This window comes from Lutra lutra, chromosome 9 (assembly GCF_902655055.1).
Source record: "Lutra lutra chromosome 9, mLutLut1.2, whole genome shotgun sequence".
In the NCBI taxonomy this organism is placed as follows: domain Eukaryota; kingdom Metazoa; phylum Chordata; class Mammalia; order Carnivora; family Mustelidae; genus Lutra; species Lutra lutra.
Window position 1 is genome coordinate 63766367 of NC_062286.1, and position 21916 is coordinate 63788282.

Genomic DNA, 21916 nt, shown 5'->3' on the forward strand with positions numbered 1-21916 from the left:
TATTATGTGGATTCAAAGAAGAGTGCTACAAACTATATCTTGGATGAAAAATCTTATGTTTTAATAAGATAGATATATGCAAAAAGATAAAGAGAAAAATAGGAATAATGGCAATTTGTCAGAAGCGTTACTAGGTCTCGGGTAATGCATGTAGGACTATCAGCATTTTCAGAAGGCAGAGTCTCCCAGTAGCTGAAGAAATTAGTAAATCCTACATGAGATGTGTGCTAGAAGTAGGACTCTAAAGATGAGTAAGATTTCTATAGAAAATGCTGGGAGATGTTGGGAGTAAGGAAATAAGCAGAAAAGTTTGATTCAAGTAATTGTCCAAACCTAGCACATTATCTGAAACTCCAAGAACCCTCTTAAAGCGACAGATTCCAAACCCCATCTCCAAGATGTTCCAATTTACTAAATGCCTCCCCTGCCCCCAAAATTTGATGACCAATCAGATTTTGGAACCAATGATAGGTTTACATGGATGGGAGTAAAAGTATCTATTTTAAAAGGCTGGCAACAAATCATAGGGGGCTCAAAATATGAGTCAATTGTTCTGCAAAAGATCTGATGATTATTCCACCTGTAGTAATTTATCTCAGCACCACACTCTCCAGTTAAACCCTGAATGGTGGTGACAAATCAACTCAGGAATTAGTAAAACACAAATGACAAACAATAGTAGCATTAAATATTTGAGGATACGTAGACAAGCCTATAGCATAACTTGAAATTACAGTGTTTTAAACATGGAATTTCAGATCCAGGAGAAAGCTTAGCAATCTGTTAAGTCATTTACCTAAGGTCATAGACCTATTTATTTCTTCCTTAAAAGTATATATGAGTTACTGATAGGCACCCTCATATTCTCTGTGGAGGAGATTGTGAAAGCTGGTTTCACAGGGACAGTTTTATTGGAGAAATATTTTGTGATATGGAATGAAAGGTGCCTTATACACATAAGATGTTATGCCTATCATATTGCTGTCATATTATTTATAAAGCATGGGCTCTTTGTATCACTTTTATGCACTAGTAGATTTTGGCAGTTCTGTGGTTTTTCTCTGGTACATGATTTATTGTGTCAACTAATCCTGAGACAAAAAAAATCCACAGTAAATAAGTAGATAAACTGACTTTTGTCCAGCAAGATGGTACAGTATGAAATCTATATTTCTTTGCAGAAAATGAAAGCTATATGAGAAATGCAACCATTGTTTGGCAGTTATGAATAGCTAAGTCTGTCCTTTGCCAAAATTTCTAATTTCTAATTAGGATTATAGGTAATATTTCTGTCTCTTTCTCTGTTTCTCAGAATGACATCTGCGGGTCTCTTTTGATAATGAATACGCCAAGGGACCCAGAGTTAAGTCTAGGTCTCAGAACGAGGAACATTTCCATCAAAGATGTTTTGTTAATAATAAAGTAAGGAGGAAAAAAGCTATTTGCTTCTTTTGTGGCTCTGACCCTCCCTTGGTCCTGCCAGGCCTGCCTGAGCATCAGCAGAGTTCAGTGGTAATTAAAGCAACAGTGTTGTGAAAAAAGTGTGAATTACTTTTACGGGAAGACTTGGATGTTGCTAGTGACTGACAAAGCACAGCGGGGGGCTCTGCTGGATATTAAAGAGTGATGGTAGTCCCTGTGTTGTAAGGTGGCTTTTCAGCACAATACAAAATTGTGACTTTTCACAAGTTGATATCTCTGGAACCATTCGAGTTATCAACTTAAAATTTAGGTTTTTCTTTCTTTCTTTCTTTTCTTTCTTTTTTTTTTTTTTTTCCCCTTCCTTTGGCAAGGTTGTAGAGCAAAACTATGTCACATTTCATGAAATGTGGTATGGTAGTTGGAATGATGGAGAGCTAAAGTATATTTTCTTTCTTTTCTTTCCCTGGATTTTTGACTCTATTATGGAATTATTTCAACCTTGAAGATTGTTGAAAATAGTGAGGAAAAAAAAAAGCTATAAAGGATCATATGTTCAACCCTCTCTTGGCAAGTTATTTCAATGTCAACTATCTAAGCTTTCTGTTCTGTCATTTTTAAAGTAGAAAGAAGTACAGACCAGCACTCTGTTGACAATGCCAAGGAACGCCAATTCTGCACTCTCGACAGTGGGGTATAAATATCCGCATGGATGGTGAGCTCATTCCACCAACCCAGCCAGGAAAAGTTCTGATCTTGCTCTTTATCGCTGCAAATCTTGTTAAGCCAACTCCCACACAGGTATGATATAACGTTGATTCTGCTCCTTATCCAGTGAGAAAAAAATGTCTTTAGCTAAATCCAATAAACTACATTCTGCAGACTTGAAGCAGGAGAATAAAACAGCTCAATCGGCTATTAATCATTTTTCATTTTATAAGTTATCAGACATAGTATCAGTATCCTTGAATCAGGTTCCTAGAGCACATATGTGAAATTCTATGTAACAGCATTACCAATAGACTGGGCATCCTGCCTTGGCACAAAATTGGAAAAGATGTAACTGAAAGGCAGTGGGGAATACGTATGTAATGTGAGCCTGTATTCGTGGCATATTCCTGGTGTAAGTAGGTAAGGAATCATAGATGGGGATATATATATGCTCTTTATCGTTTATCACATCCTCCTTAAAGCAGATAGATTGAGATCATAAGCAATATTCCTGCTCTTGGCATATTTTCAGTAACCCAGGCCACACGTGACATCAGGGGACCCTCTAGGGATCAATGACATGGCACAGCAGAAAAGCACTATAGTATGGTGGATAACAGCACAGACACTGGAGTCCTAATGTCCTCACAGACTGTACAACTACAAGTTCCTCATGTGTAAAAAGGGTGTAATAACCATTCCCACATTACTTTGAAGATGAAGTGAGTTAAAAATTGTTCAGCAAAATGCCACAGGCATGGCATACAGGAAGCAATTGATAAAAGCTGTTACTATCATCATCACCGTCATCATCATCATCATCATCATCACCCTCAAACTCAGTGGTACTATGAAGCAAGGTGAATGCTTTTAGATACACTGATTCTGTTTGATTTGCCAGTCAGTGGGGTAATAGTTCTAAAGTAGTGCAAGGTTGTAAAATGGCATTTAGGGGATGAGGCTGTGACATGGCAAACAATACACTTCTTAAATAGACAACAATGATATAAACAGAATAACTGGGGTGCTCCAAATGACATTCTTTCACCCCACTAGTGCAAAGTTTAATTAGTATGTAAATAGCATACTCATTTACAATTGACACAATGCCACCTCTTTTCATGCCAAGCTGTCAGGGCCTATGAAACTGCAAAATTCCTGACATTAAACATTTGTTGTAAACTGATCCTTCCAAAAGTAACTTAACTAAAGCTGAAAAGGTGGTGAAAGCGATAATTGCTTTAAAAAGCCACTCCTCCACTCTTTCTTTCAAAGAAAGGGGTCCAAGCTGCTTTTGGGGAGAGGTACAGCACATTGTATTAGGTGGAGGGTAGATTCTGTAAAAGAAAAAAACCTAGGAACCACCAACCCCAGAATGATGAAAAGCAAAACGGGTAAGAAAAAAAAAAAAATACCCTCAATTGACACAGCTATTTTCATCACATCAAATCAGCCATCTGTTCTTGACATAGTTTATTATCATTAGGAAGATTTTCTCAATTCAGACATGGTGATGAGGAAAGATGAAGAATTAACCAGATAAATAGCCAATTTGGAAAATTCAGACTGAAACCCTTTTCCTCAATTTCCACTCCCTCTTTTCTCCCTGCTCTATCATCACACTCCAATTATTCCAAGAAAAGCTTCAATGACATGATTAGACATGTTTATAGTGTTGTTTTCTCCCACTTGCATTTGGCATAACAAACTGAACGCGCTAGGTATCAAATGACACAAAGGTGATCAACATTGTATGAAAAAAATAATAATTTTCTATTGTTAAAAATTACTGCATAAACTTAGAATGACAGGTGGCCACAGTTAAGGGTGAAGGAATTAAATACTCTGAATTGGAGTATAAAATGCTGATGCTTTCCTCCTGGAATTTATTCATTAGAAATCCATCAATTTACCTTGGGGTAAGAGTATTTAGAGAAGAAAATTTTCTTTGAAATCATTGTGGAGTAATTCCAATAGTTCTGCATAGGATAATATGGAAGGAATAAGTAAATGTTGGAAACTGATAATAAAATGAAAATATTTAAATTGTATGTTTAATCTCGACTTCATAAAATGAAGTTGGAAATTCATAAAAGTTAGCCTCATAAATTTAGGGGAAAATAGCTAAAAGAAAAATTCTTGACAAATATCAACACAACTACTTGAAAAAATTAGTCAAGCTGGTTTTTTTATCTACATAACGTCAAAAAACAAGTTTGACTGATTCTCCCTCAAACAGTTCACAAAATCATGATGTTAGATTTATAAAAACCAAATCCACAGATTTGGTACTATAATTAAAATAATATTTTTGACTGAAAACTTAAAAATGCGAAGGGCGGTAACTACTGAAGTTAAACCATGTGAATTCCTTCATAAAGGTACTTCCATTCTAACACCCAGGTTATTTTGCATGGAGAGATCCTTTCTTTGATACCATTCTTGTGATCTTTTATTCTTACCATTTATACTTCAATATCTGACTTGTTTTACTTGCCAAAAAAAAAAAAAAAGTTTTATCAAGAAACTAACTGGATTTCTTCAAAACCTATCAGAGTCATCAGTGTTGCTGTTCTTTCCCTTTTGGCACACACATTTCTTCATTTTGTCTGGGTCACACAATCTTGACTGTTCTCATGACAATTAGAATTCTCTTGGTTTACTCTGTTGCCGCAACACAGCTAAATATAGATGCACTGATTTCAACACAGCATTCATCAATTCAACAAATATCTTTTGAGAACCTACAGTAAGCCAGGTGCTGTGCTAGGCGCTCTCCATATAGTCATGGGCCAAGTAGACGTGGTCCTTGCCATTACAGAGCTTAAGTCTCTAAACCAGAGGTCAGCAAACTGAAGTCTGTGAGCCAAATCCAGCCACTCACCTGTTTCTGTAATAGCTTTTGATTGGAACAGAGCCAGGCCAATTTATTTACGTATTGCTCTACAATGACATAGTTAAGTAGTTGCAACAGAGGGCTTTGGCTCACAAAGCTTAGAATATTTACTCTCTGGCCCTTTACAGAAAAAGCTGGCTGACCATGGTAGACTCTACATCCACTGTCAACTGTTCTGGCTCTGCATTCTTTCTCTTAGAGTGCATTTTTTGTCTCTTATGGTTTCAGTTACTTCTACAGAAACGACTCCATAATCTCTATCCACAGTTATGACCTGTCTTTTGACCTTCAATCACATACTTCTAACTGCTTGCTTAGTTACTGCTTCTAACTGCCCACCTACCCACCTGGCAAATATACCACTATTATTTCAAGATAACATAGCTAGGACTGATTTCATCTTTTCCCCAAAGAGGATGGTTTACTACCAACAACGTCCCAATCACTGGGATTTGAAAAGTTGGAGCCTCTCACCTTCGTTCAACATCCAACTAGCAAAAAATAAAAAACAAATATACAGACTCTTTATATCTATCAACTAAATTGTTTCTATCACTATTACATAGACCTAGATCCTAAAGCCTTATACTTAGAATAATGTAATCATAAATCAATCTCCCTATAGTCAGTCTCTTATTTCTCCAGTGATCTTTCAGTTTCCTTAATATATCTTTATATAGGTCTTCATGATCCTCAGTAGCTCCCTTTACCATGAGTAGGGGTTCTTGACCTGTGGTTAAGGCTCTCCCCTGGGGGGACGCTGCACAATGATTTCAAGGGGTCCTCAAATCCCATTGAACACACTAGGAATTGCCTGAGTCTCCCAAGTGGATACATCACTATTTCTATTTTTCAAGTGTGCATAGAGGTTGTTCTGATAATTAAAATACAAATTTGCTTATTTTACTTATTTTAAGTTACTTATTTAGTTACTTATTTAAGTAACTTATTTTAAGTTACTAGTTTCATCTTAAATTTTTTTCATTCTTTATTTTACCAAGTAATTGATTCTAAAAGTGCAACCACCTTAATGTATTTTGTCATAAAAGGGTCCTTGCTGGCCATTATGTGCCTACTCTACCCTTAGGGAGAGTCTATTACAGATTCACAGGGATACACAGGAGCCTAGGACCTCAGCTCTTGGAAGGCAAAGTGAAAGGGTAAAAATGTCTACTATATCTCTCTCGTCTCCTCCCCTCTCTTCAAAAACTACAGACTTGGAGGATTTTATGGGTTACAGAAAGGCCTTTAAAAAGCAGAAGACCACTCAGGCCTAACTCAGTTCTAGACTTCAGAGGAAAGGAATGCAAGAGTCCTGGGTATTTCCACACTATCTGGTTTTGCTGATCAGAGAGTGCGAGCAGACCTGGACAGCATTTAATAAACAGACACATGCTTAGTAAATGATGCACATGTGATAGCTTTGTCTTCGCACATTCCTGGGAACATAAAAAAGTGGCAGAAAAGTGGACATGAATATAGATGGAAGGCAGCAGCAGGAAATCACTAAAAACAAGGTCTACGCTCTTAGCCTTCAAGTATCAGTTGTTTTTAGCCTGGTCCTTGCGCCTGTTTCCAGCTTTGCCTCCCACCCTCTTCCTATGGACCATCTGTGGTGGTTCTCCTTCCACCCTGCGATATTATGTGACTATGTCTCTGACACCCAGTACAGCACTATCAACCAGCAAGCCAAGAAGAAGTACAAAACTATTTGTGTTGACAATATCCACTGGCTGCTGAGTAACCCTAAAGCTCTACTTTTTGTTTATATGTTGATTAGTTTGTCATGGTGAACTCTCTGGCTGATTTATGAAAATCATACCTCAAAAACTTCTCTGACATCACAAAACTTAGAGGGAGGTAGACTGGTAAAGTGGGACAAGACTTGGAGACAGAATTATCATTAAGTAGCTGTGTAATTCTGAGCTGGTTAATTTCTCAGGAATTCAGTCCCCTCTGTAGTTAACTTAGATAACAACTGCTCCTTCATTTTAGTTATAAAGAATAAAGGAGATGAAGTATGTAAGGGTCCAGCATGGTCCCTCACACATGTTGGTACCTAACAGGTGTTCCTGGAAGAGAGGAGATGAGGATTGGGGACTAAAACAAGGCCCATTATACATATTCCACCTGGTTTAGTATAGGCTTGAATCATGTTTAGCCTGGGGTTATATTTCAAGAATAGCCACAGTTAGGCAGGTTGTTCTCATCTAGTCAAAGAGAATTCTTGGATCTTAGCATAATGAACCAGGAGCAAATTAACATTTATTAAGTTCCTATGGCACATTAGCTAGGTTAGCTGGGCTTTTTGAATGTTTTATTTCACATTGACAACTATTCTCTGATATAGATAGTGTTACTTTTCCCGTTTATGACCTTAACAAAAATATGGCCACGATATGTCCACTAAATTGCTTGTACTCATTCAGTTATTAAACAGCAGAGAAAGGACTTGTAACCAGGTCTAGGCGATTCTAGGGTATCTGTACTCTTTCTAAAGCACCAAGCTCTCTCTCCTGAGGACTCTCCATGAAGGCAGTTTTCATGAAGACTTCCAACTTCCTCGTATATCATTATCCCTTTCTGCATCCCAATAGATTCCTTCATTTCATTCATAAAAGACAGCAAATAGTCACAAAACTCAGGTCTATACATTTGAAATGATAATAATGGAAATTTCCAAAAAAACCAGGGACACCCTGAGAATAAGGGCAATGACTTCCTGTAGAGACAGTTTGATGGTCTCCTAACTACCTAGAATGAACACTACATGGTTCATGATGGAAGCCATGACTGTGTATAGCTGCCTTTGTACCTTTGGTCTGGTTCTTTGAGTCTTTCTAAAAGATAACTTTGATTTCTGGAAAGTCAAATTCCCTTTCCTCACTTGCTGCAGCAGGGAGTTGATGGAAACTGTTTACAGGCAGAACTTGCAAGATGCAGCTCAAAAATGGGCTCATATATAAGTAAATAGTAAGTAAAATAAGGATAAAATGATGACATTGTTCAAGAAACAGCTTTAGGTCCTTGAAAATGATTATTTCGGTTTGCCTGCAACTGTAAAAATGAGTTTCAGGTAATAGCTTTTCTTTTATATGAATGATGAATGACCATTTAAACATCGACTCATCCACCAACCAAGATATAAAAAAACATAAAAACTTACTGGGCTAAAAGGGAATTTGAAGTCTGAAGTCACCTGATTTTTCAACCCGGTGATTACACCATGGGGACATTCATTTGTCTTTACTTCATTCATTGTCTTTACTTTACTTTCTGGGATTCCATAAAATATATTTTGCCAGCCAAAAAAAATCAAGCCCTTTAGCTCCTACACATTATACTTTTTCCTGACTCTGTATATATGTTTTTCATCCAAGTTGGTATATTCTCTTAGACTTTGAAAACTGTGATGTCAAGTCAAATTACCCATTAAAGCACCTAGGGAAAGTGAAAATATCCATCTTTGAATACTTATTTTGCCAAAAGAATATACAAAAATTTTACTCTCTTGTAAGGGTCAGGCTTGGCAGAGCCTTGGCTGGGAAATCACAGTCCATACAGAGAGTAAATCAGAAGAACAAAAACAAAGCAAAAGAAACACAAGTTCAAGAAGGGGTAATATTTTTGTAAGCACTTACTGATATTTTTCGACTTTTTTCAAAAATAATTTCACAAATATAAATATCCTATATTCAGTTTCCAGTTAAACCCAACAACAATAGCAATATAATGCCTTATAGTGAAATGTTTAGAAGAGAGAAAAGGAAAGAGTGAAAATGGGGGAAGGAGAGAATGTATATAATTTTTCTGGCATCAAGGGAAAAGGGGAATCTGACTTTGAAATTTTCAATAAGTACTTGTTTGGCAGATCACAAAATTCTCAAAATTCACCAATTCAGTGTCTTCCTTTGGGAAGAAAGTCCTATGGTACAACCATTAGCTTTGGATAAGTGTTAACTATCTCCACCCACCCCCCAATAACCTTCCATCCCCCCACCCCCTCTAGCAGAGAAGTATACATACTTTGTCAAATTCATTATTTTCTCCCGTGAGTCTAAGCTTTTAAAATGGATTTCCAAAGCATGAAGTAAATGGTATTGGGGAATTAATGCCAACTCCTACTGTTACTCCCTGTTGATTCTACTTCTTCCCTAAGAGTACAAATATATACTGCCATCTGACTGTTAAAAGATGGTAGAGTTATAACCCCCCAATATGACTCCCAAAGAAAAACTACTTATTTCCCCTTTTAGGTGCATCTTTAACTGTAATAGGACATTTTTATGTCAATTTGCAATACAAATTTAAATACAAATTTAAATAATTTAAATATTTTTTAAAAATTAAATTAAATACAGATTGAAATATATATCGGTTTCCTATTGCTGCTATAAGGAACTACCACAAACTCAGTGGCTTAAAGTAACATAAATGCATTAACTTATAGTTCTATAGAAGTCTCATGAGACCAAAGTAGAGGTGTCAGCCACCTTCCTGTTGTCTCCAGGGAAGAATCTGTTTCTTTGCCTATTCCAGCTTCTAGATCCTTGGCTTGTGGCTCCCTTTTTCCATCTTTAAAGCCAGCAAGGGCTAGTTGAGACCTTCTCAGATTGTATCACTCTGACTTTCTGCCTTCCTCTTCCATTTTTAAGGACCTTTGTGATTACAGTAGGCCTGACTAGATAGTCCAAGATAATCTTTCTAATTTATGGTCAACTGATCAGCAGCAACCATAATTCTATCTGCAAATTTGCATGTATAATAACATATTGATAGGTCCTGGGGATAAGGACTTAGACATCCATTACTCTGACTACAGAAAAAAAAAAAAAAAAACATACACACACATAACTTAACTATATGAATTCTAAATAGTTATTCTTTATATTATTACTTTTAAAAATACAGGCTTTTAAATTTAATAGAAAATGTTACAAAACTACTAGCTATATTTAAATAAAGTCAGTAGTCATTACCATTTTTCCATTCTTGAGTTATTTATTTTAATTATTCTCTCTGTTGCCTGGTTTTCACCTTATTATGTTTCTTTATTTCAGAATAGGCTCACAGATGTACTTCTTTAGTCCCTGTGTGCTTAAAAATTTTTATAGTTTTTATATCTAGATGATGAGCATCTTGGTTCATACTTCTTTAACAGCAGGAGATTGTAGACATTTTTCTTTGGTTTTCTGGAACTGAATGTTGCTTGGAGAAGTCTGAGGTTAGCATGATTTTTCTGTATTACAACTTACTTGCTTTTTGTTTGTTTTTTTGTTTTGTTTTGTTTTTGCCTGGATGACTAAAAATATCTTTTTAAGGGATTCAGGGAAGATAGCAGAGTAGGAGGATCCTAATCTCACCTCATCCCATGGTAAAAAGAAAACACCCACATCAGTGTATAAAACCTAGGAAAGAACCTGAAGACTGGCAGAACAGATTCTCTACAGCTAAATACAGAGAAGAGACCACATCAAAGACAGTAGGAAAGATGGGAATGGAGTCAGGAGCCAAACAGGACCATCAGTGGGCATGGAGGGGGAGAAGACCAGACCCCACACCAGACATCCAAGGCATAGGAGGACCAACATAGGGAAGAGGAATCCCAATAACATTTGGCTTTGAAAAACAGAAGGGTCTAACAACCAGTGGAGCTTAACACCTAGAACTTTAAAAATCATCTACTACACTCTACTGTAGGAGAACAGGGAGGGCAGAATCTCCACCCTTATGCACAACAAATAGCCCTGCTTAGATACAGCACAGAAATAGCAGTTTGAAAAATATCTGAGGCATATGAGAAGGAGACTTATTTACTAATCTCAGAGCATGTGCTGGAGGGGTAGAGATCTTTAGGGGAATTCTCCAAGAACAAAAAAGCTGGTGAGAGCCATTTCTCTTCTCCATCCCCCAGTGGACACAGGGACACCTATGGGAACCATCATAGTGCCAATACTCACTACCTAACTTACTAACAATACCCCACATTCTCCTGTGGGCCAGGCCTCTCTAGTATGCCCTTGGCCTAGCCCATTCAAAGTGGTGTCATAAGTCAGGTAGTGTGCAAGTAGCCCCAACAGGGGCCAGCACCACTCCAAAGTGACTCTTGCCTCAAGAAGAGGGGAAGATAACCACACATAATAGTGTGACTGTGGCCCCAGCAGTGGGCTGGGCAGACATCTGGTCTGACTACAGGCCATGACCACCAACTAAAGCTTCTCAGAGGACAACACAGGAAGAGTACCCTGTAGTTCAGTGCAACTGCAGCTCTGGCGTACACTTGGTCTGACCCAGCTCAAGTTGGGGGAAGCCTCAGACAGGCCCATTAACAACACAGGAACCAAATCCTGCCCAAAACAGCAAAGAGAGCCACTGCAGACAACTGGACTGAAGGCAAAAGCAGCTCGGCCACAATAGAAGGGCACACACAACACAAATAAGAGACACCCCTAAAGCACCAGGTTCTGATGAACAGGGGACATTGCACTGCTGGGCACTAGGGATTTTTTCTTCATACAAAAGCAGGAAATGTAGCTGACTTCCCCAACACAGAAATAGACACAGAGAGTTAGACCAAATGAGGAGACAGAGGAATATGTCCCAAATGAAACAAAAGAACAAAAATCACAGCAAGAGACCTAAACAAAGTGGAGAGAAGCAATACACCTGATAGAAAATTTAAAATAATGATCATAAAGATACTCACTGGACTGGAGAAAAGAGTGGAGGAGCTCAGTGAGACCCTTACAAGAGACAGAAAACATAAAATAGAAACAATCAGAGATAATGAACTCAATAACTGAAACACTAGATGGAATAAATATTGTACTAGAGGAAGCAGAAGAATGGATCAGTGACCTGGAGGACAGTAATGGAAAGCAATCAAGCTGAACAGGGGAGAGAAAAAATAATTAAAAAGGAAGATAGGTTTAAGGAACTCAAATACAACATCAAACATAGTAACATTCACATTATAGGAATCCCAGAAGAAGAAAAGAAAGAAAAAGGATCAGAACATTTATTTGAAGAAGTAATAGCTGAAACTTCCCAAATATGGGAAAGGAAAAAGAAGTCTAGATCCAGGAAGCACAGAGAGCTCCCAAGAAAATCAACTTGAGAAGTTCCACACCAAGACACATAGTAATTAAAATGACGAAAAGCAGTGATAAAGAGAATTTTTAAAGCAACAAGAGAAAAGAAAACAGTTATATACAAGGGCAACCCATTAAGCCTATCAGCTGATTTTTTAGCAGAAACTTTTCAGGCTAGAAGAGGATGGCATGACACATTCAAAATGCCAAAAGAAAAAAAAAAAAAAAAAAAAACCTGTGACCAAGAATACTCTAGTAAGTAAGGCTATAACTCAGGATAGAATGAGAGACAAAGAATTTTCCAGACAAATAAAAATTAGAGGAATTCATGGCTACTCAACCAGCCCTACAAGAAATGTTAAAAGAGACTCTGAGTGGAAAGGAAAGACCATAAGTAAAAGAAAGAAAAGTAAGAAGCAGAAAGGAGTGAAATTAATTATATCTATAAAAATCAGTCAAGGGATTCACAAAAATAAAAAGATGTAAAGCATGAAACAATATTCTTTAAATATAGTGGGGGGAGAAGAGTAAAGAATGGGTTCAAACTTAGGCAACCATTAACAATATAGACTGCTATATGCATAAGATGTTATTTATAAACCTAATGGTAGCCATAAATTAAAAACCTGTAATATATATGCAAAAAATAAGGAGAAGGGAATCCAAATATATCTCAAAAGAAAGCAAACCATGAGAAAAGACAGCAACAGAAGAAAGGAACAGAAGAATTACAAAACCAATCATGAAGCAAGTAACAAACAGCAATAAGTACGTATCTATTAGTAATTACTTTGAATGTAAATGGACTAACTGCCCCAATGAAGAGATATATGGTGGTGGAATGGATAAAAAATAAGACTCATGCATATGCTGCCTACAAGAGACTCATTTCAGAACTAAAGACACATGCATATTGCAAGTGAAGGGACAGAATAGCATTTATCTGCAAATAGAGGTGAAAAGAAAGCCAAGGTAGCAATACTTATATCAGACACAATAGACTTTAAAAGAAAGATTGTAAAAAGAAACAAATGGGGACATTACATAATCATAAAGGGAGCAATCTAACAAAAAGATATAATAATTGTAAATATTTATGCACCTAACCTGGGAGCACCCAAGTACATAAAGCAGCTAATAACAGATATAACAGAAGTGATCAATAATAATATAATATTAGTAGGGGACTTTAACACATCACTTACATCATGGATCATATAAACAGAAAATCAACAAGGAAACAGTGGTTTTGAGTGATACATTGAACCAGATGGATCTAACAGATATATTCAGAATATTCCATCCTAAAACAGAAGAAACCACATTCTTTTCAAGTTCCCATGGAACATTCTCCAGAAGAGATCACATGTTAGAACATAAGCCAAGACTCAAAAAATTCAAGAAGTTTGAAGTCATACTATGCATATTATTGGACAAGACAGGACTATGAAACTAGAAATCAATCACAAGAAAAAGTCTAGAAAGAACACAAATAGAGACAGGTTAAATAACATGCTACTAAAGATTAATGGGTCAACCAAGAAATTCAAAGAGGAAATATAAAATACATAGAGACAAATGAAAATGAAAACATAATGGTCCAAAATTGTTGGGATATAGCAAAAGTTATTCTAAGAGAGAAGTTTATAGCAATATAGGCCTACCTCAACAAGGAAGAAACATCTCAAATAAACACCCTAACCGTACACCTAAAGAAGGTATAAATAGAAGAACAAAACCCAAAACCAGTAGAAGGAAGGAAATGATAAAGATTAGAGCAGAAATAAATGAAATAGAAACTAAAAAGACTCAATCGAATACATCAAAGAAACCAGGATCTTGTTCTTTGAAAAGGTCAATAAAATTGATAAACTTTTGGCCAGTCTCATCAAAAGAGAAAGAGAGAGAGAGAAGACTCAAATAAACAAAATTAGATATGAAAGAGAGGAAATAACTGACACCACATAAATCAAAGATTAAAAGAAAATATTATGAAAAATTATATGTCAACAAAATGGACAACCTAGAAGAAATGGATAAGTTCCTAGAAACATATAACCTCCCAAAACTGAATCAAGAAGAAATAGAAAATTTGAACAGACCAATTACCATCAAAGAAATTGAATCAGTAATTTAAAAAACTCCCAACAAACCAAAGTCCAGGACCAGGTGGCTTCATAGGTAAATTCTACCAAACATTGAAAGAAAAGTTATTACCTATTCTTCTCAAACTATTCCAAAAAGTAGAAGTGGAAGGAAAGCTTCCAAACTCACTCTATGAATCCAGCATTAGCCTTCTACCAAAACCAGATAAGGACACTACAAAAAAGGAGAAATACAGACTAATATTTCTGATGAATTTAGATGCCAAAATCCTCAACAAAATATTGGGAAATCAAATATAACAATCCCACCAAAATTGAGTGGGACTTATTCCTGAGAAGTAAGGTAGCTCAATATTTGCAAATCAGTCAATGTGATACATCAAAATGACAAGAAAAAGAATAAAAAACATAGATGCAGAAAAAGCATTTGACAAAGTACATGTACAAAGTACACTCCTGATTAAAAACCCTCAACAAAATGAGGGAACATACCTCAACATAATTAAGGCCATACATGAAAAACCCACAGCTAATATCATACTTGATGGTGGAAAGCTGAGAGCTTTTCCCTTAAAATCAGTAACAAGACAAGGATGTCCACTCTTGCCACTTTTATTCAACACAGTATTGGAAGTCCTAACTACAGCAATCAGACAAGAAAAAGAAATAAAAGGCATCTAAATCAGCAAGGAAGAAGTAAAACTTTCAGTCTCTCAGATTACATATTATATCCTAAATACTCTACCAAAAAACTAAAACAAAAGCAAACAAACAAAAAACCACACACAAAAAAAACGAACCAGTAAGACCAATAAATGAATTCAGTAAGTTTGCAGGACACAAAAATCAATATACAGAAATCTGTTGCATTTTTTATCACTAATAATGAAGTAGCAGAAAGAGAAATTAAGAAAACAATCTCATTTACAATTGCACCAAAAATAATAAAACACCTAGAAAATGAAAGGCCTGTACCTGAAAACTATGAAACATTGACAGGAGAAAAATGATACAAACAAATGGAAGTATACTTGATGCTCACAGATTGGAAGAACCAATATTGTTAAAATGTCCATACTTCCCAAAGCAATATACAGATTTAATGCAATCCTTGTCAAAATACCAACAGCATTTTTCACAGAACTAGAACGAATAATCTTTAAACTTGTATGGAACCACAAAAGACCTCAACTAGCCAAAGCAATCTTGAAAAAAAACAAAACTGGAAGTATCACAATCCCAGATTTCAAGACATACTACAAAGCTGTAGTAATCAAAACATTACCATACTGGTAAAAAAAAAATAGACATATTTAAATCAATGGGACAGAACAGAGAACCCAGAAATGAACCCATAATTATTTGGACAATTAATTTTTGACAAAGGAGGCAAGAATATGCCAACAGGAAAAAAAGGCAATCTCTTCAATAAATAGCGTTGGGAAAACTGGACAGCTACATGCAAAGACTGAAACTGGACCACTTTCTTACACCACACACAAAAACAAACTCAAAAGGGATTATACCTAAATTTAAGACCTGAAACAATAAAAAAATCCTAGAAGAGAGCAGAGGCAATAATTTCTCTGACATCAACCATAGCAACATTTTTCTAGATAGGGCTCCTGAGACAAGGGAAGGAAAAGCAAAACTAAGCTACTGGGATGGCACCAAAATAAAAATCTTTTACACAGTAAGGGAAATAACCAACAATCTACTGCATGGAACTGTATTTTCAAATGATAATACAATAGAGGGTTAGTAACCAAAATATGGAAAGAACTTATACAATTCAACAACAAAAAACCCCAATAATCCAATTAAAAATGGAAAGTAGACATGAATAGACATTTCTCCAAAGAAGACCTGCAGATGGTCAAAAGACACATGAAAAGATGCTCAAAATTACTAATCATCAGGGAAATGGAAATCAAAACCACAATGAGATACCATTTCATGCCTATCAGACTGGTTAGAATAAAAAATACAAGAAACAAGTGTTGGTGAGGATGCGGAGAAAGTGGAACCCTTGTGCACTCTTGGTGAGACTGCAAACTGGTATAATCACTGTGGAAACAGTATGGAGGCTTCTCAAAAAATTAAAAATAGAATTACTATATGATCCAATAACGGTACCATTGGGTATTTACCCATAGGGTAGAAAAACAATAATTTGAAAGGATACATGCGCCCTTATATTTATTGCAGCTTTATTTATAAAAGTCAAATTGTGGAAGCAATCTAAGTATTCACTGATAGATGAATGGATAAAGAGGTGATGTGTGTGTGTGTGTACATGCACTATATACATACACATATGTATGTATATATATACACTGCAATATTAGCCACAAAAAATAATGAAATCTTGTCATTTGCAACAACACGGGTGGATCTAGAGGGTATAACACTAACTGAAATTAAGTCAGAGAAAGACAAATGCCATATGATTTCACTCGTATGTGGAATTTAAGAAAAACAAAACAAAGAAAAAATAGACAAACCAAAAAACAGATTTTTAACTATAAAGAACAAATTGATGGTTTCCAGAGGGGAGGTGTGTGGAGGAATAGGTGAAATAGGTGAATTAAATGTCAACTTATCATTGAGTAATATATAGAATTGTTGAACCACTATATTGTACACCTGACACTAATATAACACTGTATGGTAATTATACTGGAATTAAAATTTTTAAAAATTACTTGAGGCTTAATATTTTAGCCAGCCTAAATTTTTATCATTTTTTCCTGAAACATAGTATCTTTAAATGTACTTAATCAGGTCCTCCTTCAATTTCAGGGAAATTTTCTACATTTACATTGTGGAATTTTATATACCTTTTTAGGTTTTCTATTCTAGATGGACATTATAAGTCACATTAAATCATCTTTGTCTTCACTCCTTTATAACACTTTATTCTAATTGCTTTATTTCTTCTTCTTTTATTTTTTTTCCCCTCTGCACTTATTGTGAATATCTTGACTTCTCTGTATCAGGACTTGTAGTACACTTGTGCTTACAAGTCTGCAGGATGGGTTTCTGGAAATGGGGAGGCTAAACTAAGGTGACTGATGATACATGGTAGTTATGGCATAGAACTTGTGAAGTTGTGTTCCCACGTCAATGTTGACTATCTAAACTATGTTTAGTTCCTTATAGCTTAAAGAGCAATTTCAGGTATATCATCTCATTTAACCTTTATAGAATTCTGAGAGGCAGACAGGGAAATATTATTTCCTCTTCTAAGATGCATGTAAATAATCAATTGAATCACTCTCCTATAGTTAGAATATTAATGTCAATATAACATTGTTATTTAGCTGACAAACTTTTTCTCTATTGCCCATCTCCACTATAAAGAAAAATACTCATTTTCCCACCTGTCCTTGCAGCTTGGCATGGCCATGTGACATATTTCTGACTGATAAGATGAAAGAAATTCTGCTGCAGGAGCATACTGGGGGAAAGCTTTTACTTTTCTGGTAAAGCAACGGATAGTGCTGACATTTCAGTTTCCCTGATTCCTTCTTCCCTTGACAGGAACACAATGCCAAGAGATGGGTCAGTCATGAGACAACGGTACAGGAACAATCCATTTGATATTAGCTCCAATATGGTTAAATCATGGAACCAATGTCATCAGCTGTCTGCCTATCTCTAAACTCCTTATTCCAGGAAAAAAAATAATCCTCCTTTTACTATCCCATATTATTTTATATAACTTGTGACCAAAGTATTCCTGATACTGCCAACTGATAATAATGTAAATGCATGGAGGTTATTTAGGCTCAATATCATATATATATTTACCTTAAACTTAAATAAAAGTTTAAGTCTTATAACTATCTTTGTTTTTTTCCTGATAATTATTAAGATTATGTTACCTCCCATAAGGAACTGGAAACTCACCTGGGAAGAAAAATTTAGTATTTTAACTCATTGGGCAAGTATTCAAAATAATAGTTCCAAGAAGCAAAGTTAATTTATGCCATTTGACTAGAAAATATTAGTTTAATTCACTGTGTTTCCAAGTAAACCAGAACATTAAGAATGACTAAAATTCTTTGTGTATAAATCTAAATATTTTTCCTGATTGCCCAAGAGTCTGCTAGACACTGAATGATTATTTTCATTTGCATAGTATAAGCAATCACTTTCTCATACATCTTAAAAAGTCTACCTACACAAGAGATAAGAATTATGTTGTTTTATATTAAAATTGATACAATTTCATTAATCATTTTCATTGAGTGATGATTTATAAATATTCCCCCTTCTGGAACACCTCATCATTTTTTGAAGCCTCTACTACTCTCTAAAAAACATCCCAACTTAATAAGTATCCTACCATGTTGTGCCAATTTACAAGTTATGGGTAATCTGGGCAAATCTTTTAATTGGTTTTGAATTGTGCAGTTTGTCTCAGAACTACATAAACATTAAATAATTCAGAGACTAAATGAAACCTTATAATGTAGCACACTAAAGTTGTTTAAACAAGTTTTTTTTTTGATAATCAGATAATTATACATAACTAGTCATCATTACTTCAAACAAATTATGTTTTGTTGAAGCATGAAAGAGGTTTCCTGGCACTCTTTTGAGTTCAACTAATCTTATTGACAATAGGTGTCTGTCAGCAAAACCTGTTTATTGGTGTTATGGCTTGGTTATACAGCATGTGTGGTTGCTGCTCTGTAGTAAGCTTCTCTTAATTATATCATTTTTCAAATAAATATTTGTATCTTTTATTTTGAAAAATCACAGGTTCAGTAAACTTGGCAAATGTGTGTATATTTTGAATACAGAATGCTTTGTCTTTTATTCACTGTAGATTATCTGTAATAATATACCGCTTCATGAGACAGCACTAGAGAAGAAAAAAAGGCAAGCACTTGTTTGCTGTGCATTTAAGTACTCAAACGGAGTCACTCTGCTTTCAGACATTCTTGCTTGACTAATTCACTGGAGTCAAATGGTTTAGAGTGCTGTGTCATGCCAATCATGAGCATTTGCATCATTTGTGCAGTGGAAAAGCTTGTGTTGAAGGGAGGAGGGATTCTTTGGCTGTGTCTACACAGATTAAGCAAAATGGAAAACTAAGGCATTTATCCAACTAATTCTGACAAAAAGAAAAAAACCAGGGTCAATTATTCAAGTGGTTATAGATGTAATGGAGTTCATTGGATAAGTACTTCACTATTTTTTCCTTTTTTTGTTTTTTTACAACTGGAATTGTTTTTGTGTTTCTGTAGAATGCGGGGCACACTAGGAATAACCTCATGGAGCATCTCTTAGGGGACTGTCAAAGATAAAGGGACAGCAAATTCTTTGATCATTGCTTAAAGGATTTAGCCCATATAGATAGGATGATGATAAACTACTTCCACAGAATAGAGTGTATACCTAGAGGACCAGCATCCTTAAGCCACGTAACTTTCTAAGAATGATAGTTTGAATTTATAAGGTAATTATTGTGACTTTGAATATACTAAGTTATTAGACAATTACTTTTGATCGTAATAAAATTGAGATAAGCTCTACTTAAACCACAGGGACAATAGATGATGCTCACTTTCTTTGAGTATTAAGAAGTTTTTACTTTCAGGGCACCTGGGTGGCTCATTCATTAAGCGTCTGCCTTCGGCTCAGGTGATGATCCCGGGGTTCTGGGATCGAGCCCCGCATCGGGCTCCTGGCTTTGGTGGGAAGCCTGCTTCTCCCTCTCTCACTCCCCCTGCTTGTGTTCCCTCTCTCGCTGTGTCTCTCTGTCAAATAAATAAATATTTAAAAAAAAAAAAAGAAGTTTTTACTTTCAGGTTTAAAATATTTCAATAACCATGTATACTTTCAAAAGTTAAAAAAAATCTATGCCACCAGGGAAAACATATAACAACAAATGTAACAAATTAATATAACATATAACAATATAACAAATTTAAAGAAAATATATTTTAACATATAACATATAACAAATTTAAATAAAATGTAACATATAACAAATATAACATATAACAAATTTAAAGAAAATGTCATAAGAGAATTATGGACTAATATTAATCATCCAACAAATATTTACTGGACAACTTAGGGCAAAAATTTTCTCTTATTTTATCTTCTAAATTATCTTTCTTTCTAAAAAGAGAAAAGAATTTGAAACATGTACATAGGTCTATTAGATAAAGCTTGAAAACTGTCTTCTGAATAGATATTCTGGTTTTTCTCAGTTAAAGATAAGTATAGTTAAATTGTTCCAATATAATGAATTAATTTACACTTGTCTTAATTTTTGCTTTATGTATTTTTTGAAGCTTTTGTTTTATACGTTGTAAGTGACCAGTATTTTAAAATTTTGTATTTTCCATTGCACAATTTTCCATTGAATCATTCATCATTACCTAGTTATCTCTTTTAATCTCAGGAATTCTTTTCAGCTTAATGTCTAATTTTGTCTGATAATAATCAAACTGCACTAGTCTCCTTTTCCTTTTAGGTTTTGGATTTTGGTAGTATACATTTTCCTATTCTTGTCCATTCAAGCTATTGGTATTTTTTAAAAACGATTTTTTTTTTTGCATTTTTTTTATTTATTTATTATTTTGCATTTTTTTGCATTTTTATGTGTTACATATGTCTATTTGTTTTTTACTGGATCATTTAACTCAGATTTATTATATATACTGATTGTTTAAGCTTAACTCTATCTTATTTTGAGATAAAAATTTGTCTCTCCTTTTCTAGATTCATTTTTGGTGCTTTATTTTCTTCTTTTGAATGTACAGAGTATGGTTTCTCATTATATTTTTTTCTTTTTACTTAACACTGTGTTTCATTTCTTCTAGTAATAACTAGGAATTTTATTTTATTTTTTTTAAAGATTATTTATTTATTAGACAGAAAGAGATCACAAGTAGGCAGAGAGGCAGGCAGAGAGAGAGGAAGGGAAGCAGGCTCCCTGACAAGCAGAGAGCCCGATGCCTGGCTCAATCCCAGTACCCTGGGATCATGAACTGAGCCGAAAGTAGAGGCTTTAACCCACTGAGCCACCCAGGTGCCCCAATAACTAGGAATTTTAACATGCACACCAACTTCTCAAATTCTGAAGTTAATCATCAATTCATGCTCCTTTCAAACAAATGTTAGGATACTATTACTCTGACAACTTCTTCCCTTTTCTTTCAGTATTGCTACATGGATTTTTATTTTACCTATCTTTCTCTTTTATAAACACAAAAGTGGTATTGTTTTATATAGTCAATGTTTGTTTAGCCTTACCAACATATGAATTACTTTCTTTGATCATCATCCCTCATTCATGTCAGACTTTTCATATGCAAATATCTTTATTTCACCCTCACTCTTGAGATACATTTGTTAAATATGGAATTCTAGGTTCACATTAATTTTTTTCATAGTGCACTGAAGATATTTTATTGTCTCTGGCTTCCATTGCTACTGATGAGAATGCAAATGTTAACGATTTGCATTTAATGATAATGAAGCATTATATTTACTTAGACTATTTATCTTCTCCATTTGATTTTAAGATCATTTCTTTGTCCTCAGTAATATCCAATTTTAGCACTATATATATCTCTCTATATATCTCTGTATATCTATTTATACATATAGATATAAATATGGATAAATGTGAATTTTTAAAATTTTTCCTTGGGATTTTGTGAATTTAA